This window comes from Cervus elaphus, chromosome 13, assembly GCF_910594005.1.
Source record: "Cervus elaphus chromosome 13, mCerEla1.1, whole genome shotgun sequence".
Taxonomy (NCBI): domain Eukaryota; kingdom Metazoa; phylum Chordata; class Mammalia; order Artiodactyla; family Cervidae; genus Cervus; species Cervus elaphus.
This window is the reverse complement of record NC_057827.1, coordinates 39436956-39462789: the sequence shown is the minus strand read 5'-3', so window position 1 is coordinate 39462789 and position 25834 is coordinate 39436956. Positions and strand designations below refer to the sequence as shown.

Genomic DNA, 25834 nt, shown 5'->3' with positions numbered 1-25834 from the left:
CATAAGTGCTGTCTCCCCTACTGCTCCTCCTCCTGAATGCACCCTCCCTCACCAGGGTTACTGCCTCTCTTGTAGGACCCTTGACCCTGTTATTCAGCCCCTGATACTTTTAACCTTTTGTTATTGTATATATATTTTTCCCACATCCCTCTTTTTGAAATAGACTATAAGCTCTTTGAGGGCAGGTAGCATATCTCTATATACATACCAATTTAAGGTTTGTTAGGTGCATTTTCTCCTAGAAAACAAGTGGATAAAAACTAACTCTCAGAAAATTAAGTCTGTGGCTGGCAGTATCTTCCCAGTCTTGGAAAGAAATTAGAAAACCTTGCATGATTTCCACACACACAGCCTTCGTCAGCATTGGTAAGCCCTTAGCCTCTCCAAAGAGACTGTCAAGAAAAAAAGACTATAAAGATGAGAGAAATAGAGAATTAGAAAGACATTTCAGCTCTTCACACTCACACTTTAAGCCTCTTCACAAAGTATCTTATTCTCTACCCATAGAAACAGAGTTAGGCTCATGAATTTATGAATTCAAGGCAGAGAAGCTATGAGCTGACACCTAAAATCCTATCATTTATCTATCTGTCTGTCTGTCTGTCTGTCTGTCTGTCTGTCTATCATCAGTGCTTCCCCTTGGAGTGTGTGCAGGGACACAGCAAATCTGAGGGTATGTCCTCTTTTGTACTATTCTGATCATCTTCATGAGAAAGCCAGTTGACCATAAACATAACTAGGGTTCCGATGAATACAGCTTGGGTTGCTGCTCTCAGCGGTCGACACATAGCCTTCTGCATGTACAGATGATCCGCCCATCTCTCTCATTATTGTGCTGCTTGCACAATCATTGAGAAACAACTGCAGCCTCGTGACTGACGGACCAAATGCCAGGGTGAGGAGTGCATTTCCAGTATGTCTGCCACTGTTTTCTTGAACGATTTTTCAAATGAATACGGTCTCCATCCTTCCGTCCTTTAGAATGTGTGTGTTGAGCTTCAATGATTTCAAAGCTAATGGTAAAATATGCACTCTGCAGCATCGCTCTGTCAAGAAGATTTGAATCATTATTTGTCCTCTTCCTCTGGACAGACTGTAGGGTTAAATGGTTGGGGTTTTTGAAACAAAAGATTTATACTGCATTTTCTTTCGTACTATCCATCCACGCCTCCTGTAATAGGAGCCGGTTGGAAAGCTCTGCGTCTGGGTTGTCATTTCTCTTGCACGGTATATATTAGAGTCCAAACGACCTCTACACCATCAAGGTTCCACAAACCTTAAATTTAAGCTACCTGTTCCACCAAAGTACCAAAAACAATAACTTTTTTATGTTGCAACAAACATTACATTTAATGAGTACAGTGTACATGTAATGATACAGTGAATCAGTGTGAAGCCTCAAATAATGATTTCTGTTGGCACTATAAAAGGAATGTAATTTTTCTTGTTGAAATACCATTTTTCAGTTACTGCATGAGTGATGTGGTAATTATCCCCTACACCTGGGATTTAAATCCAATCCTACAAGCCCATTTTCTGTTTGCAAGCTGTCAGGCTGATGCATAGGCTTTGTTCTTATCTGGCAGTAGGCAAGGAATCGGTAATTCAGAAACAACAAAGCCACTGATGGGTCATCATGTAATCTGCACTGAAAATTGCAATCTGTAATGAGATTGGAAACGCAGATGAGGTGACTAAAATTGATTACCTACCATATCTGAAAATTTCAATTTTATTGCACAAATATGATCAAACTAGTCCATAAGTTTGGGGATTAGTTGAGAAAGAATAAAGATTACTTTTAAATTAGGTGAATGCAGATAAGTTATTTAAATGTAAATTATTTGCTTTATAGCAATATGGTTGGTCTGCAGGGTGATTCAAACGGCCACATATTTTAAGTTCCCTGATGGCATCATTTCTGTCTGGGAGTTCCAATTAGAGATGACATATACACTTTCCACTCTTAAAGGGAGTACAGCAAAGCAGGCTGTGAATGAAGCTCACACCAATCCCCAGGCCACAAAAATTCACCTTTCATAAGCTTATTATGGAAAGAAATAATCATCTAGATGTCTTGGGAGCTTCAAGGATCAAGCAGCAGACTGTGCTTGGAGTACTGTAAACATTTCCGCCCCCCACTTACAATATCTTCTGAGGAGTCAGGCCTTGTGAGTTTAGCTTAGGAGCTAAGATGACACAGGTTCACAGCCCTTTGCTTCTCATAGGAAGCACAAACTTCATATAATCTTGGAACTCTAAGAGATACTGGTGATATTCTGGTCCGACCTCTAAGCTACTATGAACATCTCTCTACTCCTTGTCAGTAATACAACTATAAACCCTATATACTGGAAGTTTGGCAGAACTTAGTGATCTTGAAACAAAAGGTATACCTGATAAGGAATCATTATCATGACGTGATTTCAGAAATGAATGACAATGATAATATGTTCATATAACATATAATGCCACCAAAATATTTTACCTCTTAGTCTAGCTTCCCAGAAAGTATCTATTAGAGTGACAATAAAAAGCATTGAGAGATCAATTTCCGTTTGAGGGAATATCCTCTAAGAAAAATATCAAAGCTCAACATGCCTTGTCTTTTTGGGTCACCAAGGCAAAAAATGTTTTCATCCTGTGGACTATAGTTGCTGTTGCAACTGCTAGAGAGTCTCCTATTTTTGAAAGTTTTTTTAAAAAATAGATTATGGAAAAAGAAGAGTTCCCCTCTGGCCATTGTATTCATAATCTTTACTCTCATAAGTTAGTTGAGGAGCTAGAAGGACATATTAGTGAAGAGTTGGGTCACATGCTCTGAGTTACTTTTCCAGCATAAATTTCATATTCAGAAACACCTTCAGAATTTCACTGGTTTCCTTTTTTTAGGAAAGGTACAGTCTTTTTAGGCCTTTTTCTGTAAACCAGCTCTATTCAAAAGGGAGATCTTTAGGAATTTCTCAATCTTTAACAGGTTATTATTGTTTTTACTATCAGTAGTAGTAGTAGGAATAGCAGTTCCAGTAGCAGCAGCAGTGAGTTTTATTTTACTTGGTTTTCACTTTGGTCCTCTTACACTGTGATTTTCCTGTGCAGTTCCTCTGAGATCCATAGAGAGAGTTCAGTGACAGCTCATACGGGATGAAGTCATTGTTGCTGATCTGCAAAGTTCCAGAATAACTGAGGTTCTAGCAGTACAAATTAACATTTGCTAGGCTTTATATTCCATTGTTATTTATCTCACCCATTTTGTATTTTCTTCTTCCATAGTCGAAAGGAAAGAACGGAAGGAGTTCTTGTTCATTTATTAAACTGTAGAAAGGCTTACAACATTCCGAGAATCATCTACATTCTTTGGAACAGCTTTCTTTATTCTTGCTCTTTCTGTTTCAAAAGTTAAACCATTTCCTTCTGCAGTAAACTCATTTTCTCCTTTACATCATTTTTTTTTCCTCTTCTGAAAATCCCATTATTCCTTTACATGAAAAAGATTTTTTAATGCTTCTCATTTCTGGCCTCCAAGTCTCACATTCAAAGCATGTAAGAAGAGATGATATCTGCTGTCCCTGCTCCCACATAACCCATCTGTACTTCCTCCCACACAAATCTGACTCCTGGCCTCTCTGTTTTATTGAAACTGCTTATTTCATGAACCCTGGTCCAAGCCACTACAGTTTCTAGCCTGGAGGGCTGCAGAGTCCTAAAGGATCTCTCACTTCCCATCATGCATCTCTAAAATTCAGTCTCCATAAAGTTGTCAGATTTATCCTTTTAAAACATAAACTTGATGATGTCACTCATGCTTAAACCCTCCACTGGCTTCACTTGACACTGAAAATAAGATCCCAATACCATACTCTGGTCTGCAATTTTATGGTCTCTGTCAATCTCATCTCATACAGTTCTCAGGCTCATTCACTGCAGTATAGCCACCCTCTGCATCTTTGAACTTAACCAAGTTGTTCCTGCAATAGGATCTTTGCCATAGCGTGTCAGCTTTTTATGGCTGGATCCTCCCAGTAAGTCAGATCACAGCCATATTACCCCTTCTTCAGAGAGGCCAAACCAATCAAAAAGAAAAGTATTTTTTGAGTCACTTTTTATTGGAGCATTCTCTTCAAATTCCTTGATAAGCATCTATCATTTCTGATATTTCTTTTATTATTGGTATTGTCATTTTATTACTATTATTATTATTATTGTCTTTTCCAACTTAATGTAAGTTGTATGAGAGCAGGGATCTTGCTTGTCTCACTCACCTTTGAAACCCAAACTTTAAAAATCTCATGGCACACAGTGTACATTCAATAAAGGTATTAGAAAAAATATCAACACATCTCCTACTAATTTTGTCTAATTGCTTTTTATTCATTTTTTTCAGTAATCAATTTTCCATATCTTAATGCAGAACTGATTCTGTTGACATATTCCTTCTTGAAATTCTCTTGGCCTTTAAATTCTATTTTATATATTCTGTGTTTTCTTCCTACTTCTTCAGTTCCTTTTCCAGTCCTATAATTAAATGGTTGAGTTTCCCCAGTTTACATAATTGTCCTTCATCTCTTTCTCATTGTCTTTCTTGGGTATTTCAAATACTCCCATGGCTCTGATGCATGCGACAAAGGAAAACTGCAAAACTGTACTGGATAAGTTAAAGAGAAAAGGAAGACTTTATTCAAAACCTTTGCAATAGATGAGAGATATTGAACTCAAGTCTGCTGAGACAAAAGGCAAGAGAGCTTAAAGCAGTGGGGTGAGCTTGTGGAAAACTCATAGAGAGTACTAGGGGGAGGTTGATCAATGTGTATAGACCATCTGTGTTTGCTAATTGGTGCTTATTGAAGTTAGGCTCATACCCTCCCATAGAGACTGAGGGATAAAAACACTATCTTTCTTGAAGATTACATTTCAAAGAGATGGCTCCCAGGTCCTTGAACAAGACTTTCCTGGGTTATAAAACTAGCAAGAGAGGCTGGGAGAAAATTTACATCTTGATGGGCCAGACCAAGAATTTAAAATTGCACATTTTCTAAAGTAAATGCTCTAAGAAAAATGAAGTTAGAGTATTTAGACTAAAAGAAATCTGTCTAAAGTTTAGTTAGGCTGAGAGGAACATTAAGGTCATCTTGGTTGGATTCATTTATCAGGTTTCTTTTCATATTTGTATGTGCAGACCTGATGCCCTGACAAGCTTATATCCTGCATTTTCAGTTGCCTGTTGAATACCTCCAACTGAGTATCCCATTTTCACATCCAACTCTTTATGTTTAAAACTGAATCTTACCTTTCTTTTCTTTTTAAAAATTGAGATAGAATTAAAAAAAAAAATTGAGATAGAATTGACATATGCTGTCATATACCAGTTTTATGTATACAAAGTAGTGATTTAATATATGTATATATTGCAAAATGATTATCAAAATAGTTATCCTTTATCACCACACATAGTTAAAATATTTCTCCTGGGAAGAAAACTTCTAAGATTTACTCTCTTAACAACTTTCAAGTATGCAGTGCACTATCACTAACTATAGTCACTGTGCTATACATTATATATCCACAACTTATTTACCTTATAACTGAAAGTTTGTACCTTCTGACCACCTCCATCCATTTTGCTGATTCTCTTATTCCCTTCCCCAATGCCTCTGAACCACTAATCTATTTTATGTACCTAGGAATTCATTTTTTGGTTTTTTTTTTCTTCAGTTTTATTGAGAAATAATCGACGCAGGTCACAGTAGAAATTTAAGTCATATAGCTAGATGGTCTAATTTACATGTATTCTGAGATGATTATGAGCTAACATCCATCTTTTCAATATAGGAACAGTTTTAAATAAAGGAAAAATGAGAAATTTTCTTGTGATGAGAACTCTTAGGAGTTACTCTCCTAACATCTTTCATATATGTCCTCCTGCAACATTAGCTATAATCACCATGTGTCCATTACATCCCTAGCATCTGAGTATCTTATAACTGCAAGTCACTTTTGACCACCTTCCTCCACCCTCTGCCTCTGGTAACCACAAGTCTGATCTCTTCCTATGAATTAGTTGTTTTTTTTTTTAAATTCTTTTCTTTTTTAAGATTCTACACATAAGTGAGATCATACAGTATTTATCTTTGTCTGACCTATTACCTGGCATAATGCCTTCAAAGTCCATCCATACTGTTGCAAATAGTAGGATTTCTTCACTTTTTAATGATTAAATCATATTCAGCTGTAGCTATAGATATACCACGGATTCTTTATTCATCCATTGGTGGATACTGAGGATGTTTCCATGCCTTGGTAATTATAAACAATGCTTCTGTGAGCTTAGGATTGCCGATATGTTTTTCAGTTAATGTTTTCATTTCCTTTGGATATACTCCTAGATGTGGAATTGCTAGGTCATATGGTATTTCTATTTTTAATTTTTTAAGGATCCTCCATACTGCTTTCTGTGTGTGTGTGTGCTAAGTCACCTCAGTCATGTGCAACTCTTTGTGATCCCATAGTCCAATAGGCTCCTCTGTCCATGGGATTCTCCAGGGAAGAATACTGGAGTGGGTCGCCATGCCCTCCTCCAGGGGATCTTCCCAACCCACGGATTGAGCCCACAGTTCCATGCAGTCTCTTGTGGTTCCTGCATTACAGGCAGATTCTTTACCACTGGGCCATCAGGGAAGCTTCTGCTCTCCATAGTGACTGCACCAGATTTTAATCCCACCAACCATCAGTTCACCACAAATCGTATTCAAGGGTTTTTTCTCTACTCCATTGCAACATTTGTCTTTTTGATAATTGCCATTCTAACAGGTGTGATGTAGTTTTGATTTCCCTTTCCCTTATGACTAGTGACGTTAATTGAGCATCTTCATGTAACTATGACCACTCATATATCTTTTTTGGAAAAATGTCTATTCAGCTCTTGGCTCATCTTTAAATCTTTGTTTACTTGCTATTAAACTGTATGTATATGTATATCAGATTTAAAGTTTACAAATATTTTTTCCCCATTTCATAGGTTGTCTTTTCACCTTGAAGATTGTTTTCTCTGTGTATAAGCTTTATAGCTTGATGCAGTTCCACTTGTTTTTTGTTTTTTATTTTATTGTTTATGCTTTAGGTGTCATATCCAAAAGATCATTAACAATACTCACGTCAAGGAGTTTTATTCCAGCGTTTTATACTAAGGGTTTCATGGTTTCAGGTCTTACATTATAGTCTTTGATACATTTTTAGTTAATTTTTGTGAGTAGTATAAGATACGGGTCCAGTTTCATTCTTTTACATTTAAATATCCAATTAACCTAGTACCATTTATTAAAATGAATCCACTGAGTATTCTTACTTCCCTTGTCAAATGTTAGTTGACCATGTATGCTTAGGTTTATTTATGGGCTCTCGATTTTCTTCCATTGGTCTATTCGTTTTTATGTTCATCCCATACTATTTTGATGACCATACATTTATAGTATATCCTGAAATCAGAAAGTCTGATATCTCCTGCTCTTTTCTTCTTTCTCAGACTCTCTTTGGCTATTCAGGATCTTTTGTGGTTCCATATAAGTTTGAGGAGTGTTTTTTTCTATAAAATGTCATTTTATAAAAATGTCAAAAGAGTTGGACATGACTGAGTGACTGAACTGAACTGAACTGAATATTGATACTGCATTGCATCTATAGATGGCTTTTAGTAGTATTGACATTTTAAAAATATTAAGTGTTCCAATCCATGAATATGAAATACCTTCCTCATTTCCTTGTATCTTCTTTGATTACTTTCACTAGTATATTGTAGTTTTTGGAGTAGAGATCTTTCACTTTCTTAGTTAAATTTATTTTTAAGTATTTTATTGTTTTTGATGCTATTATAAATGAAATCATTTTCTTTGTTTTTCACAAAATGTATAGTTAGTGTATCAGAAAATTATGAATTTTTATGTTATTTTGTATCCTGTAAACTTTACTGAATTCATTGATTAAATATAACAGTTTTGGGGGGAGGTAATCTTTAGGGTTTTCTACATATAAAATTATGTCATCTGCAAATAAAGACAGTTTTGCTTCTTCCTGTTCAATTCTGAATTTCACTTCTTTTTCTTGCTTGATTGCTCTAGCTAGGACTTCTATGTTGAATAGGAACGGTGAGAGTGAGAATCCTTGTCATATTCCTGATCTGAGAGGAAAAGTTTTAACCTTTCACCATTGAACAGGGTGTTAACTGTGGCTTGTAATATATGATCTTTATTATGTTAATGTATGTTCCTTCTATGTCTAATTTGTAAATGATCTTTTTTGAAATTGTGAATGGATGTTAAATTTTGTCAAATGCTTTTTCTGTATCTATTAAGATTACCATGATCCTTTTCTTTCATTCTGTGAAAGAGATGTAAAGTATCACCTCAGTTGATTTGCACATGTTGAAATACGGGGCTTTCCACCTGGCATTCGTGGTCAAGAACCCACCTGCCAATGCAGGAGATAGAAGAGATGTGGGTTGAAATATTCCCCTGGAGGAGGCCATGGCAACCCACGTGGAGAGTGGGTTCTTACCTGGAGAATCCCATGGACAGAGGAACCTGGTGGGCTACAGTTCAAACGGCTGCAATGAGCCGGACACAACTGAACTGACTTAGCACGCACGTGTGTTGAAATATCCTTGCACCCCATAGATAAATCTTACTTGATCATGGTGATTAATCCTTTTAATGTGCTTCAGAATTTGGTTTGCTAGATTTTTATTGAGAATTTTTGTATCTGTAGTCATCAGCAGTATTGAGCCAAGTATTGAGCAGTATTGAGAAAAGTATTGAGCTTTTCTTGTATCATCCTTTTCTGGTTTTGATATCAGTATATGTGTTAGTTGCTCAGTCATGTCTGACTGTTTGTGACCCCATGGACTGTGGCCCACCAGGCTCCTCTGTCCATGGGATTCTCCAGGCAAGAATACTGGGATGGGTTGCCATTTCCTTCTGCAGGGGATCTTCCCAATTCAGGCATCAAACCGGGGTCTCCTGCATTGCAGGCAGATTCTTTACATCTGAGCCACCAAGGAGTCTCTGGTGAAATCAGTATGATCCTGGCCTTCTAAAATAGGTTTAGGAGTGTCCCCTTCTCTTCCACATTTTAGAAGAGCTTGAGAAGGACAGTTTAATTTTTCTTTAAATATTTGATTAAGTTAACCAGTGAAGCCATTTGATCTTGAGTTTTTCTTTGTTGGTAATGTTTTGATTATTGGTTTAATTTCCTTCCTTGTATTTAATCTATTCAGATTTACTATTTCTTCCTGATTTAATCTTAGTAAGTTGTATGTTTCTAATTTTTTTCCCCATTTCTTCTAGGTTGTACAGTTTGTTGGTATATAGCTGTTCATAGTAGCCTTCTATAAATCTTTGAATTTCCATGATATCTGTTGTAATGTTTCCTTTTTCATTTATAATTTTATTCATTTGAGTCCTTTCTCTTTTCTCCTTGGTTAGTCTAGCTATTTTGTTTATCTTTTCAAAGAACCAACTATTAATTTGATTAATTTTTTCTACTGATTTCCTATCCTCTGTTTCATTTATTCCTGTTCTAAACTTTATTTCCTTTCTTTTGGTAACTTTGATCTCAGTTTCCTTTTTTCATTTCTTTTGATCCATTGGATGTTCAGCAGAGTGTTGATTAATTTTCATGTTTTTGTGAATGCTCCAATTTACCTCTTGTTATTGATTTCTAGTTTCATGCCATTATGATCAGAGAAGATACTTGGTACAATTTCAATCTTCTAGAATTTGCTAAGACTTGTTTTGTGGCCCACCACAAGTGGTCTACCCTAGATTATGTTCCATGTACACATGAGAATTCTTTGTGGATGAGCTACCGCTATGAGTATTATATTTTTTTAAGATTCCACAAATAAATGAGATAATATAGTATTTGCAATTCTCTATCTTATTTTACTTAGCATAGTGCCCTCGGGGTTCATTCATATTGTCTCAAATGGCAAAATTTCCTCCTTTTTATGGCTGAATGATATTCCATTGTGTATATGTAGACAGAGAGTATATTTTCTTTATCAGTTTTTCATCAATGAACACTTAATGCTGTTTTCATGCCTTGTCTACTTACATAAATGTGCAATGAACATGGCAGTGCTAGACATCTTTCAAATAGTGATTTTGTATTTTTCAGATAAATACCCAAAAGTGGAATTGTTACATAATATTATAGCTCTATTTTTAACTTTTTGGAAAGTTTCATGCTGTTTTCCATAGCTATTGGACCAACTTAAATTCCTACCAACAGTGCATAAGAATTTCCTCTTCTTTACATCCTCACCAACATTTGCTATTTCTTATCCTTTTAATAATAGCCATTCTAACTGGCTATTGAAGAAAGTAGGGAAAACCACTAGGTCATTCAGGTATGACCTAAATCAAGTCCCTTACAGTTAAACAGTGAAAGTGACAAATAGATTCAAGGGATTACATCTGATAGAAACAGTGCCTGAAGAACTGTGGATAGAGATTTGTCACATTGTACAGCAGGCAGTGATCAAAACCATCCCCAAGAAAAAGAAATGCAAAAATGCAAAATGGTTGTCTGAGGAGGCCTTACAAATAGTTGAGAAAAGATGAGAAATGAAAGGCAAAGAAGAAAGGAAAGATATACCCATCTGAATTCAGAGTTCCAAAGAATAGAATGGAGAGACAAGAAAGCCTTCTTAAGTGATCAATTCAAAGAAATAGAGGAGAACAATGGAATGGGAAAGACCAGAGATCTCTTCAAGAAATTTAGAGATACCAAGGGAACATTTCATGCAAAGATGGACACAATGAAGGACAGAAACAGTATGGACCTAACAGAAGCAGAAGATTTTAACAAGAGGTGGCACGAATACACAGAAGAACTATACAAAAATGATCTTAATGACCCAGATAACCATGATGGTGTGATCACTCACCTAGAGTGAGACATCCTGGAGTCTGAAGTCAAGTGGGCCTTAGGAAGCATCACCATGGACACAGCTAGTGGAGGTGATGGAATTCTAGTTGAGCTAGTTCAAATCCTAAAAGATGATGCTGTGAAAGTGCTGCACTCAATATGTCAGCAAATTTGGAAAACTCAGCAGTGGCCACAGGACTGGAAAAGGTCAGTTTTCATTCCAATCCCAAATAAAGGCAATGCTAAAGAATGTTCAAACTACCACACAATTGCACTCCTCTCACATGCTAGGAAAGTAATGCTCATAATTCTCCAAGCCAGGCTTCAATAGTACATGAATTGTGAACTCCCAAATGTTTAAGCTGAATTTGGAGAAGGCAGAGGAACCAGAGATCAAATTACTAACATCCATTGGATCATAGAAAATGCAAGAGAATTCCAGAAAAACATCTACATCTGCTGCATTGACTACACTAAAGCCTTTGACTGTGTGGATCATAACAAACTGTGGAACATTCTTCAAGAGATGGGGATACCAGACCACCTTATCTGCCTCCTGAGAAATCTGTATGAAGGTCAAGAAGCAACAGTTAGAACCGGACATGGAACAGACTGGTTTCAAATTGGGAAAGGAGTGTGTCATGGCTGTATTTTGTCACCCTGCTTATTTAACCTATATGCAGAGTATATCATGTGAAGTCCTGGGCTGGATGAAGCACAAGCTGGAATCAAGATTTCTCGGAGAAATATCAATAACCTCAGATATGCAGATGACACCACCTTTATGGCCAAAAGCCAAGAGGAACTAAAGAGCCTCTTGATGAAAGTGAAAGAGCAGAGTAAAAAAGCTGGCTTAAAACTCAACCTTCAAAAAACTAAGAAGATGGCATCTGGTCCCATCACTTCATTGCAAATAGATGCAAAAACAATGGAAACAGGGACAGATTTTATTTTCTTGGGCTCCAATGTCACTGCAGATGTGACTGCAGCCATGAAGTTAAAAGACACTTTCTCCTTAGAAGAAAAGCTATGACAAACTTAGACAGCATATTAAAAAGCAGAAACATTACTTTGCCAACAAACATCCATATAGTCAAAGCTGTGGTTTTTCTGGTAGTCATGTATGGATGTGAGAGTTGTACCATAAAGAAAGCGGAGTGCTGAAGAAGTGAAGCTTTTGAACTGTGGTGTTGGAGAAGACTCTTGAGAGTCCCTTGGACTCCAAGGAAATCCACCCAGTCAATCCTAAAGGAAATCAATCCTGAATATTCATTGGAAGGACTGATGTTGAAGCTGAGACTCTAATACCTTGGCCACCTGTTGCGAAGAGCTGATTCATTAAAAAGGACCCTGATGCCGGGAAAGATTGAAGGCAGGAGAAAGGGACGACAGAAGATGAGATGGTTGGATGGCATCACCACCTCAATGGACATGAGTTTGAGCAAGCTCCAGGAGATGGTGAAGGACAGGGAAGCCTGGCATGGTGATGTCCATGGTGTCACAAAGAGTCAGACAAGACTAATTGAACAATAGCAACAACATTCTAACTAGTGTGAAGTGGTTTTGTGGTTTTGATTGGCAGTTACCCTTCTTTTCTTTTGAAGTGTTTCTTATATTTATCATTTCCTTTTCATTTCTACTGTCACTGCTTTTATTAACTAAATGCCGTTTTAACCCTTTTCCCAACTTCATTCTTTTGTACTCAATAGCCCTATGGTAAGTTCCTAAAATACTACTCTAAGCACATCCCTGTTGTATAAAATCTTCAATGACTCTCCATTATCTGCCTGGTCCTAAGACTATCCACTCTAGAACTGGAAATACTCTTTAACACTCAAGTTATCAAGATTTTTTAGTTTTATAAAAGACCCTATTGATTTTAACCACTTAGGGTGACTGGGGAATTCTTAAAATTGTAGTAAGTAAGAAAAATAGTAGTAGGAAGAGAGTGTGACCCAGATTTATTGGAATGGTGGCTTTACAATGGTATAATAAGTGATAGTAAGAAAACCAAAGAAAGAATTTCAGAGAAGAAGGCAGTATCTCCATTCATGGTCTTTAAAAATCCTCCATTAGGTCAGATCTTAGTATTTATCTTTTTGTTGTCCCCAGTGCATATGGGCTTATTCATCTGTTAATGTTTTCTACTACCTAAACCAAAAGCAACTTGTATCAATTTATATACATGCAAACAAAACTGGAAGCCATTTTGCAAAGTGACTCCTGGAAATTTATTCATTGGTCAATCCAGTCATATGACTATGAAATAAAATTACTCACAAACTTGTCTGCAATCAAGAAGAGGTGGTAAAATCAGCTACTTAAACTTCAGTGAGAAGAAAACACTAGGATTACTAATGTTCCTTGCAGGATCAGTTGGAATCACAGATAGCCATGGAAGAGAAAATGCAATTCGGAGAGAAATGTACTTATGTTTTTTAGGCTGAGCCAACTCCTCAGGTTTCTTTGTACTTCATTTTCCAGGGCATTTTTTCATTTCGGTATTAATTTTTATGGTAAAAATCAGAATGAACATGCCATTCTAGGTACTCAGAACACAGATGCCAAGCTTCTCCATATGTGTTTATGTGTATGCATTAAGTGTTCAAGGTTGGCCTATGGAAAGTCAGCAAAAGGAAAAGAATTCACAGAAACTAAATTGGTCAATGTGTAACTAGGTAGCTTCATTTAAGGACAAGAAGCCAAATAGATCAAGAAATACCCCCGATTCTATCAGAATAGAAGAGTTATCTTTTCTGAAATACAGGCATAACTTATTTTATTGTTTCATTTCATTGTACTCCCCAGATACTGAATTTTTCGCAAGTTGAAAATTCATGGCAAGCTTGCATTGAACAAGCCTATCAGCACCTGTATCCAACAGCATTTACTCATTTTGTGTCTCCATTTCACATTTTGGTAATTATGACAGTATTTCAATTTTTTTTCCTTATTATGGTATTACTGTGGTAGTCTGTGATCAGTGATCTTTGATGTTACTGTTGTGAAACGATTATGACTTGCTGAAGACTCAGATGACTCATTTTTAGCAATAAAGTATTTTTTATTTAAGGTATATACATTGGTTTTTGGGTGTAATGCTATTGCACACTTAATAAACTATAGTATAGTATAAACATAAGTTTTACATGCCCTGGGAAATAAAAGAAATCATATGAATTGCTTTATTGAGGTAGGTGATCTAGAACAAAACCAGTTTCTCTGGGGAATGCCTATAGTGCTACTTTATTGAGTTTTTCTAGATATGTAGTCAACTATAGTATCTAAACCATTTTACATTTTTAAGCAGTGGTCTATTCTTAGATACATTTAATATAATATTAATTCAGTATTTTTAGTTTGTATGCCTTGGTTTGGAGTTTCATTTTTATAACAGTCCTCACATTTTCTGTCTAAACAAAAATTCATGCTGTATCACTCTATATCAATTATTGATAAGAGGTGAATTACATGGGAGAACAACATTCACTGCGAAGTCTAATGCTTGTAACAGTCACTTTCAGGATGTCAGTATTTCAAATAAAATGTGCTACTTTTAAATATTAAAATACCAGTATATATATCACCAAAAAAATCAGAATTTTTTCCTTTTGTTGTTTAATACTTCACTAGTTAAGATAATGCTTACTACCCCAACAAATAAAGCCTGAGTCTTAGTGACTGAATTCAACAGAAGTTTATTTCTTAATCAAGAAAAGTCCACTTGACAGAGTGTCTTCTAAGGCCAATCCAGTCCTTGATATCAAGCTTGTTGGGTAGAAGAGAGCCTGGAGAAAGCACACCTGCTTCTTGAATGTCCTTCCCTGGGATTAACACAGAGCAGTGAGCATTAGTCCCGTGCTTCCACTGGGTTTCAAGGGATCTGGAAAATGCAGTCCCTGTCCTGGCAGCTGCTGCCCAGCAACAATGCTACAGCATGAAATAGGATCAGAGATCTTTGGTATCCAGTTAGCTATTTCTGCCACAAATACCCTTATTTATGTGTTTAAGCAAAATTTGAAAACTCAGTTATTTACAGCTTAAAATCAAGATCAGTGACTCACTGTAACTGTGTAAACGGATACACATTTGCATAGATTGCAAGTTTAGACAGATATATATCTGTATAGCTGCATTACTAAAAGTTTGTTTTAGAAAAATACTTTTCCTGAATTTGAAGCCTTCCAAAACTAGTATGGAAATTGATATCAGTTATTCTGCAATAGAAGTTCCATCTACATGAGATAAAATTGAAGAAAATAAAGAAATCTAATTTTTAAAATATGTACAATCCATTATAAGTTTAAAAATATTTTTCAATAAATAGTTCATTCAGGTTCTAAAGTAAGTATAATGAAGAAAGTTTTGCGTTAGTTGCTCAGTTGTGTCCGATTCTTTGTGAGCCAGTGGGCTGTAGCTCGCTCGTCTCATCTCTCCATGGAATTCTCCAGGCAAGAATACTGGAGTGGGTAGCATTCCCTTATCTAGGGAATTCCGTATCGAACCTAGGTCTCCTGCATTGCAGGCAGATTCTTTATCATTTGAGCCACCAGGGAAACCCCTGAACTCTAAATAGGCACATGCATGAGACAAAAAAAGAGTTGGGCCAAAAAAATTGAGTCAAAAGAAAATATTTGAAACTAGAGAAAGGGTTGAGAAATTATGGCCAAAATTATAGGAGGAGTCTGGCCTATAGACTATAATGCAAATAAAGTTCTTGGAAAAAAGCCATGCCTATTTACTTACATATTGCCTATGGTTGCCTAGCAGAGTTAAGTAGTATTCCCTGCAAAGTTGAAAGCATATTCTATCTAGCCCTTAATAGAAGAATTTTACTGCTCTCTGTACTACATAAATAATTGTCTCTTCACCTTTCTACCAACTCATGTAAAGTCAGGAACAGGTTTATCAGTAGCTAGAAAAATTTGCACAAAAATACTTTTAATTGAACAATGACATTTGACACACTTTGTTTTTAATCTTACCTGTTAAAAAATCGCATATTATTTTATTTTCAGTTTTAATGACTGATTAAATTCCCTTCATTTTAGATAATAATTATCATATTATTAGGGGCTTCCCTGGTGGCTCAGCGGTAAAGAATCCACCTGCTGTGCTGGAGACCTGGGTTCAATCCCTGGGTCAGGAAGACCCCCTGGAGAAGGAAATGGCAACCCACTCCAGTATTCTTGCCTGTGAAATCTCATGGACAGAGGAGCCTGGCGAGCTACAGTTCATGGAGTCACAAAAAGTCGGAAACAACTAAGCAACTAAACCACCACCACCACTAGTCAGGTACCTTAGAGGGTAGGTTTCAGTTTTTATCATATTATTTGGATAGTGTATTGTCTTATCTGCTAATGATTTGTATTAGAAAGATAATATACTTTAATATATTATAAATTTATGTTTTATTTTAAATGTGTAATATATTTATCCATTTTGTATTTAAATTGTATTAGATGTATGGGTAGATAAAATATGTATAAATTCTAGTCAGTACATTCTCATTAAGCCTCAGTATTTCAATCACTGGGAAACTCCCACTCTTCTATTGATATGGGTGTTCAAGTTAAAGGAAGAGTTAAACAAGCTATACTTTGAAATCACCTATCCATTCATGTACTGAGTCTCTGACAAACATAGAAACCTCCTTTTAAGAAACTTCTGGAAAATCAGTGGGAACTGAATGAACGAAGAGTCTCTAAAGTCTATGGATAGAAACTCGAATAGAATTGTCACTTTCCTTCTCAGAGGTGGATATGAGAAAAGCTGATCAGTGGTGGATGTTACTCAATGACTACAGGGACAGTTGGAAGTTCAGATTCAGATTTTAATTAGCTAAATCACCTTGGAAAGATGTTTCAACTCCTCTGAACTTTCATTGATTCAACTCTTGAAGGAGGAACAGACTAGTGGTTTCTCATATACTTTAATATGAGTTTGTATATTTCAGGGCATGCTTGCTCTTATAGATAGATAACATAGATGATAGAGAGACAGATACATAGATACATCTTCCTTCATAACAGATGACTGAGAAAAGGTGATCAGTAGTGAGTGTTATTCATTATTGCTATAGGAAGAAGTAGGAAGAGAAATGTAGAAGTAGAAAGAGAAAAGGCTGGGCTTTAGGTTTCCAGAGTACAAATTCTGACTTTGATTTTATGTTTAAATAAATTAGGGGGGAGGGGGGGAGAGAGAGAGAGAGAGAGCACCTTAGAAACCCTTTCCACTCCACAATCTTATAGAACATAAAATATAAATCGAATGATTGAAGTGGAGGATGAGAGGCCTTGGTGCCCATTTTCTAGTCCATCCATTTTTTTCTATTGCTTTTAAGACTCTTTTTAGGAATCTCTAATGGAAAGCAACATTTGAAAATGACTTTCAAAAATAATATCTAACCTTTTACCTTCTACATTGTTTAAAGTCCCTCTTTGTTAGTGAAGCATTTCTTGACCCTTTTATTCTTTTCCATCTTCTACCTTGTCTTCCAGTTTCTGCAGTACTTCTTCTGTTTAACTCTTTCATGCCCTGCATTTTGAAAGCTTGTCTATGATTATATTGATTTCTTGAATTTTTATTTACTTTATTTTTTTAACACAAAAAACCATTTTGTATTGGGGTATGGTTGATTAGCAATGTTGTGATAGTTTCAGTTGAACAGTGAAGGGACTCAGCCATACATATACAGGTATACATTCTCCCCCACCCCTTCCCATTCAGGCTGGCACATAACATTGAGCAGAGTTCCATGTGCTATGCAATAGGTTTTTGTTGGTTATCCATTTTAAATATAGCACTGTGGATGTGACCTTCCCAAAGTCCTTAACTGCCCCATTCCCCTGGAAATCATGAGTTTGTTTTCTAAGCCTGAGTCACTTTCTGTTTTGTTAAATACGTTCATTTGTATTATTTCTTTTTAGATTCCACATATAAGGGATGTCATATGAGATTTCTCCTTCTTTGTCTGACTTACTTCACTCTGTAGTCCATCCATGTTGCTGCAAATGGCCTTATTTCATTCTTTTTAATGGCTGAATAATATTCCATTATATATATATATATACACACACACACCACATCTTCTTTATCCATTCCTCTGTCGATGGATTTCACTTTTCATATTACATTTTACTTTAGTCAGAAAAATGTAAAAATGGAGCTGGCTAATCAGATTGTTTAATACCATGGTACTCTGTACCATTTGCCTCTTGCCTGTTTTTTTCATTATTTTTTTGTGTAGTTATAAGGCTTATGAGAATCTTTAATAGTATCCATTGCAGTCAGGCAAATAAAATTCTTGCATCCTGCTACTGTAAAGAATTCTGATAATTATCACTCATTCCTGAAAAATGAATTACCCAAAATGGAGTATTCTAGATCTTGAAATTGTAATTTTGCATTACAATAGGATTGTGCTGGAAATGCACTCTAAGCTGACTGTTCAACTAGCATACTGTGTAGCTAAAAATATTTCCTATTTGGATATTTGAAAGAAATTAACAAGGTCACTAAATATAATGGCTACTCAAAATTTGGAAACAGAAACAAATGGGCATGCATGTGTGTGTGTGTGTTGAAATGATAAATCATATTTATGTCAGAGAAGATAAGTGAACTTCAATCTCAAGATGAACCCAGCTAAGTTACTTAGATACCGTGAAAGGTCTACTAAGCTATCCTGAGTCTTATTTGTACATTACTGTCAGGTAAAGCAAAGAAGAACATATTTCAGCATTCAGAATCCCTCTAGTGACTAAATTGCTTATCTGTAGCCATTTTTCAAAAGCCATAAAATCACTTGACATATTAAAAAGAAAATGCTCCATTTTGGTAGTCTGGAAATATTTACAGGGACCTAAAAGTTAAACTGTTGTCTTTATAGAAGCTTCTTATTGATGCATATTCAATAGTGCAGTACTCTGCATTTTTATTTCAGTGATGAAGATACATGATCCATCCATAGCATCTTACTAGTTGTTCCTTAGAATGATAGCCTTTATTTATAAGATAAGTGATGGTGAAGAGAGCTATCATCATTGACTAGAGAATAGGATAAAGCCACCAGGCCCTATGGTGATAAAATGAACCTTGGCTACTTTTAAAAAATTCTTGTAGTAAGAGTTTTATATTTCTGGCTATGGTGAATTAATTTGTAAAGACTAGCCTTTCTTCCTATAAGAATAAGTAAGACTGGATAAGATGAAGAGAAGTCCATTTGAATGCACTGGAAATAATACAAAGTCAGCAAGGACTAGAGAGGCTGAGATCTTAGAGAAATACTGGAGAGAATGGAATAACAGAGAGGGGAGCTTAATATTCAGATTTGCTTTTTCCTCCTCAGTGTTTATTCACTCATGGAAGTGGCCAAGAAAAAGCTAAGAAAAACTTTATTCAGTGTCCTAGAGCTTGGGAGACAAAAACTGGAGTTAGGGACTGTCAAAGCCAGATGCCTGGGCTTTGAGTTGGGATTTCTAAAGGTACATTTTGTGACAGTGTGAGTGAGAGAGCCGTGGAATATCTTATGAGAAAGAGCAAATCACAAAATTGATCAGCCTTCGTGAAACTGAAACCTAGCTTTAATCAGCTCAGTCACAGATTGGATTAATACGTTTTCCTCACAGGCTAAAATTGTCAAAAATAAAAACAAAAACTATTAAATCCTTGATAGAAGAGGACAGAATCTTTCAGACTCTCAAAATACCTCATGGTTTTCACACACAGTGATTATTATTTAGTCAAAAGTTACCATACACAGCAAAAAACATTGCCAAATGGCAAAAAATTATGGGAATGTAAGTGACAGTAGGAAGACACCCATGAGAGATACAGATTTTGCAGTTATTAAACACAGACTTTAAATAACCATGATAAATATGTCCAAGAATACAGATGACAAGATGGGGAATCTATTAAAAAGAATCAAATGAAAGTTATAGAATTGAAAATTACAATAATCATAACTAAGAACTCAATATATGGATATAATAGAAGATTCAATAAATCTCTTCTTGTCTATTTTTCTATCTTCCACCACTAGCAATATAAGCAGTTTATAGAATGTCAGTTTTTTGAGAGCTGAGATTTTCTTTGTTTTTCTGCAGCATCTTTAACAATACCTAAAGTCTGATGGATATTCAACAGATATTTTTTAAATGAAGGAATTAATGATGGCTTCAGTGTGTGTGTGTGAGTGTGTGTGTCTGTGTGTGTGTGTCTGTGTTGTTAGTTGCTCAGTCATGTCTGACTCCTTGAGACTCCATGGACTGTAACCCACCGGGCTCCTCTGTCCATGGAATTCTCCAGGGAAGAATACTGGAATGGGTAGCCATTCTCTTCTCCAGGGGATTTTCCTGACCCAAGGATCAAACCCAGGTCTCCTGCGTTGCAAGCATATTCTTTTCCATCTGAGCCACCAGGGAAGCTTGGTAAGAGGCAAATAAAGTGGCCTACCCTTTTTTTAAGGCCAGAGTTGTAAGCAAGGAGATGAGAAAGGAAAGACATAGGCAGAAATATTTGTTGGCAGAAGGGCAGCAAAAGATGAAGATAGGAAAGAGCTGCAGATTCATAGACAAGCCTTCACTCAATTTGTTCTCTTATTTGCCACCCTCTAATTCTCTCAACTCCCCCATGATAATGAGACTTTGTTTGGGTATAGAGAAAAATAGTTAAAGACCACCTGTGATTATGCACCTAGTATGCAATCATGGGCTGCCCGGAAGAAACAGTGAGTTACTAAGTTGGTTCAAACCTCAATAGGAGAAGATATTAATAGAACCAGTAAATGTCCAGATAAAACTTTCCTCCTTCAGATGGTGCTTTTCTCTGACCCTCTCATAGAGGAGTTGCAGGGAAATCCTTAGAATCCTCTACAGCCCAGGGGAACAGGGTTTACATGAACTGCTTTTGTTTCAAAGGACACAAGAGGTCTCAACTTAGGTAGCAGTTTGTAATACTTGTGGTTTCAAAATTAGATGGTAATTAAAAGGAGCCGTAATAATTGGAAAAGAAGGCAGGGGTTAAAAAAGGTGAAGAACACAGGCAGGAACCAAGTATTCCAGGTAGTTTATAGGCAATGGTTCTAACTTCAGATCCTTCTATTATGGCTTCTCTAAATATCTTCAAATTAACAGTAAGAGGGAAAGAAAAGGATTAGCTTTAGCTATAAAGTAGTTAGACTATAGGAAATGTTGAAAGCAAAAAAATAAAAGGCTAAAGTTAAATATCTCCAAAGAGCTTTTCCTATCTCTGTAGCACACACAATTTTCTGGGAACTTTCCCCATTGATGTATAGAGATTATTGTTAGATGAGCTCACTAGTCTAGCCTGCCGTCTGGTTTCTTTGCTTTGATTTTCAGTTCAGTGTTAGTGGTGTCTCTGTGAGGCTGGTGCAAGACATCTACTGTGGACCTTAGCTAGGTCAAAATGGAAGAGTCTGAATGGGCGCAGTTGAATAACAAATCCAGGCCCAGTTGAAGGAGAGATGTTGGGGGCCATGGCCAGGAAGCCATTCCTAGAAGAGCCAAGAAGACACACCAGATTCCCAGCAATCAAATACATGAGGCCCCCTCCCCTTGGCGATCTGGGGTGAAGGCTGATTGGAACAAAAGCTGGTCAGGGGCAGGCACTCGGGTCATACAAGGGCAGTTTACAGTGTTCTCTTTAATTTATAGGGACTAGCATTCTTTGTTAAGGTCTAAGAATGGCCTCTTCATACTCTGCTTAAAGGGGCAACTTGCCCATTCACTGTATCTTTTGAAATACAAAAGTCATATTGGGTAGTTGGATCTTCTTTCAACCAGTCCCATTCTCCAAAGCAATATAGAGCAATTAAAAGAACACTGGAGGTGTGTGAAAATATTAATGCTTTCCAGAGTTTGACTGATTATTTGCGCTTAGCTTATCTGTGCTTTTGCACAGTCCCAGTTATTAAGAGGTGTTGTTTTAATAGCTGAGAAGAAGGCTCTCTTCATTGAAACATGGCAAAGAAGGAGAGAGAAGTTATAATGACAGTGGCTCGAAGGATTCTGGACAACTCTCTGTTAAAATTATGCAAAAGAATACACATACAATGCATATATATAAACTCATACACACAGTGAAATACAAATGATTCTACTGGAGCCCATTAGCTATTTATTTTATTCCTTTAAATCAGTGCCTTGCAATCCAGTAACACACTAGGAAACTAGGTAAGGGGGCTGTTTTTGTCACTCAGTATGTCATGGTATAATTTTACCTATCATTATTTCAGCTGAAGGTGGCATTTAGGAGTTCATTAGCGATTAATAGAGCCCGCCATTGCTCAGAGATGATCTCAGATATTTAAGGAAAGCATTTAGTTTAGATTGACAGTTTTTCTACTCTTAGGATGTCTCTAAAACAAACAAACTAAAAAGTTATGGTGAATTCTATTAAGAAAAGTGTATTTCATGTAAATTTGCCATAAGCTGAAAGCCTTCATGACAATGAAACATAGCTTTCTCTCTCTCTCCCAGCAAGCTTCATTTCCCTATCAAAAGAGAGCAGTGCTTGCAAGGTCTGAGTAGAAGACTCCTACCATTTTTCAGCACCGTCACTCTCTTTTTATGTTTTGTTCATAATGGCAACTGTCTGGCTTGATACATTGGTTCTGATGCTTTCACCTGCTTGTTGTCATTCAGGTGCTAAACGAGGAGGATGAATATGTATAATTCTTTCAAGAGCGCATTAGAATGACCCATCTTGGCATATTTTATGACATATCCCACCAGACCCTGATTATTTTGTGAAGTTGGCATTCCAGTTATACTGGTTGGCTTTAATAGCTTTTGCCAACTTCCTCTGAGCATATGATTAATCAGTACAATAAAATGAGACACTCTAAAATGCAGGATTGATGCATGGGTAAGGATTTTAAAACTTTCATTCCTTTATCAGTCATTTGAGACAGTTTTAGTGGCTCGTTACGGGAAAGTATTTTAGGAAATCTTCCCCTATTTGATCACTGTTGCCAGTATTGTATAGCCTCTCTGGGGAGAAACGAATCTTTTGATTTTGATTGAGTCTCTTTCTTCCAGAATGAGGATGAAGTATTTTCTTCTTTGGAGCAGTGTCAGGTACCTTTGATAGGTAATAGAAACCAATAGCAGCTGGGGAAACTTAGGCCAAATTACTTTAAATGGCCTCCTGAGAAGGAAGTGTGGGCTTAAAATTGGAAAAGCCTCCTCTATATATGCCTGTTGCAGGGTACCAGGAAAAACACACTTAAAGTTGGAAACTTGCAATTGCTTTCATTAATTCATTTATTTCATAAATTCTTAGTGAGCTCTGCATGTCAGGGACTAGGATAGAAATGATGATGTCAATAGTGAGTCCCTGTCCTTAAAATACTCATAGTTCAGTTGCAGAGAAAGATGAATATATGGAATCTTTCTGAGTTTAATGGGTGGAAGGAAAGTGTTCATAGAAATCAACTGGTAATCATTCAAGCCTTAGAAGGGCACTTTCAGTAAATGCCTTAGCAAAGATCATGGCTTTGTATCGATGACTTCAAGAATCAACAAATGCAAACCAGATCAGTTAATATAGAAAGAAAAAAAAAAGCATATACTACAGAAAAGAAGAGTCAGGTTGGACTCTTATTCTCTTAGTCACATCATTTAAAATTTATGGTCATTTCCTTACTGTGAAGGTTTGGAGTTTCATTTAAGGATACACTATATATCTTTCAAATTTAGTTTTCTTTAAGTATGTCTATTGGAGTCTATACACTTTTCTTTCAGATTGTTAAGCCATCTTTAGAAAATTATTTTCGTCATCTTCATACAATGCCAAGTTAAAGAATCTTTTAGCTATTGTACGTACAATACTGGAACCTGGTGAACAACTTTAACTAGTAAGATCAAAATTGTGGTTCCCAGTGGCACATTTGCAGAATCCTATCTCATCTGGCCAAATATTGCTAAGGCATGGACAGAACCACCATGGTTTTCCACTCCTAACAAGGTCTCTTCATGGGAGATAAATGAAAGAGGATTCACAGGAGTGCAGGGAAAGCTAGGAGAAGATTCAAAAATTTCTAAAGTTTTAGGACCATTTATCATATTTTGCTACTTCTCAGCAGAAGTAGCAATACTGATTCACCACAATGTGTGCTGTATGTCTCTTCCAAGATCTCTTTGTGTTCATCTTCATTCCTCCTATTGGCAACAGGAAGGAGTTGATGAAATTTGTCACTCCCTTTATCTTCAATCTGTCCACAGAATCACCCCCAGTAAGCCTACTATCTTAGTAAAATCATGTTCGTAGGAAAGTTTCCTTTCATTCCAGTTCCTGTCCCTCTCCCTAACTGAATTTGGTCCTTAAATGCCCCATGGATATCCCTGCTTCTTACTTTTTTTTTTTAATCCCCAACCAAAACAACAAATGAGGACTGGATAGGATAAAACATGGGGGGTGGACAGTTACCTGCAAGTCATAGTCCCTCTGTGCTACCTCCCCTAACCCCAATGGATTTCATAGGATAATAAAAACACCAAGAGCAGCCTGTGAAGGAAAAACAAGTTATCAAAAGACAAATTTTACAAACAATAATAGTAGTTAGTGTTTAACACTTACTTGATGCCAGTTGCTGTTCTGTTTGCTTTAGAATATTATAGCACTGATCCTTAGCTTATTTAATTCACACATGTACTCCCGGTATGTAAAAGAGTTAAGATTTAGGCCTGGGTAGTCTGAACCTAAAGCCATGTCGTTATACCTGGAGAGCAAGTTTTTTTCATCCTACTATCTACTTTCTCAGGCAACTCAAGGAGGGGGTGCAGAGTGGCAGCTTTAGGATGAGGGGGTGCTTTTGTACCTCTTTCAGGGCTTTGAATTTGAATTGATTGATCATTTGATATTTATGAAGGAGTCAGTGCTGGTGAAAACAGGTTCTGTCTAGGAGATAGAAAGGGCTCTGTTTTCTTAGTGCTGTGTTGACTAGATTACAGAGTTAACTATCTAATTGCCAATTTTAGAAAAACCAAAAACTCTGTGACAGTTACGAAGTAGGTTGAAAATATGGAATAAGTCTGTGTGCATCTTCACCTTGCCTTCCAGATGCCACTGGATTTAGATGAGGAGCTCCTTGGAGACAGACTCACTCCCTGCTTGTCCAGGACCAGTTTATCAACACAAAATTAATTTTCTCTACACCTGTTCATTTCATGGGGAGACTAAGAAGATAATCTCTGTAGACTTCCAAAGGTAAGATGCTGCTGAATGCTTGATTTTTTTTTCCACAAAAAGTAATAAATGGAGTGCCTGAAATTAATACACAGTGTTCAAAACAGAACCTTGGAGACACCTTTGATAAGCAGAGGCTGACTTAACTGAAAACAAATACATGGGGCTTCCAAAACTGAGAAACAAAAGCCGGGGTTTCTCTGCCCAGTTAAATAATTACATTTGGAAAGAGGCAACCACAAGTGGTAAATTTTTTTTCTTTAAATCTATAGGGAAAAGACGTCTGATACTATCCTCAGCTTTTTGGTCTTTTGAGTTCATTTTCCAAATCTATACAATAAGACAGTGAGAATACAGTAGAAAAATGTGTCCAGGAAGGAAATAAGTGCATTGGGGAATTGAATGAAAATGATAAAAATCACTCACATTTCATTGTAATAATTAAATATGAAGTGGAGTGGAGAGTGGCAGATGAATTCTAATAGTAATTGAATTGGCACTTAAGAGTTATCTTATCTGCATTGCCACAATTCAAAAGTTCCACAGTTGTTTTCTCTCAGTCCGGATTATACTCATTACGCCTCTCCTCCATCCTGATGTTGACCGAAGTAGTTAGTATGTGTGGAGAGGCGCCCAGCTCTCCTGAAGGGGTCTGGTCAGTACTAACTCCACATCCTCCTTGAAAATGCCATCCGCTTCT

The 25834-nt window shown here is 36.6% G+C and overlaps 1 long non-coding RNA gene across 2 annotated transcripts in view; it reads left to right on the top strand.

Annotated features, from left to right (window-relative positions):
• Positions 1-25834, top strand: part of LOC122706624 — a 255133-nt gene that overhangs the window by 171386 nt on the left and 57913 nt on the right. For both annotated transcript variants that reach the window (XR_006344426.1, XR_006344425.1), the window contains one exon: positions 25009-25155. This is a non-coding gene — a long non-coding RNA (uncharacterized LOC122706624). The remainder of the gene's footprint in view (positions 1-25008; positions 25156-25834) is intronic.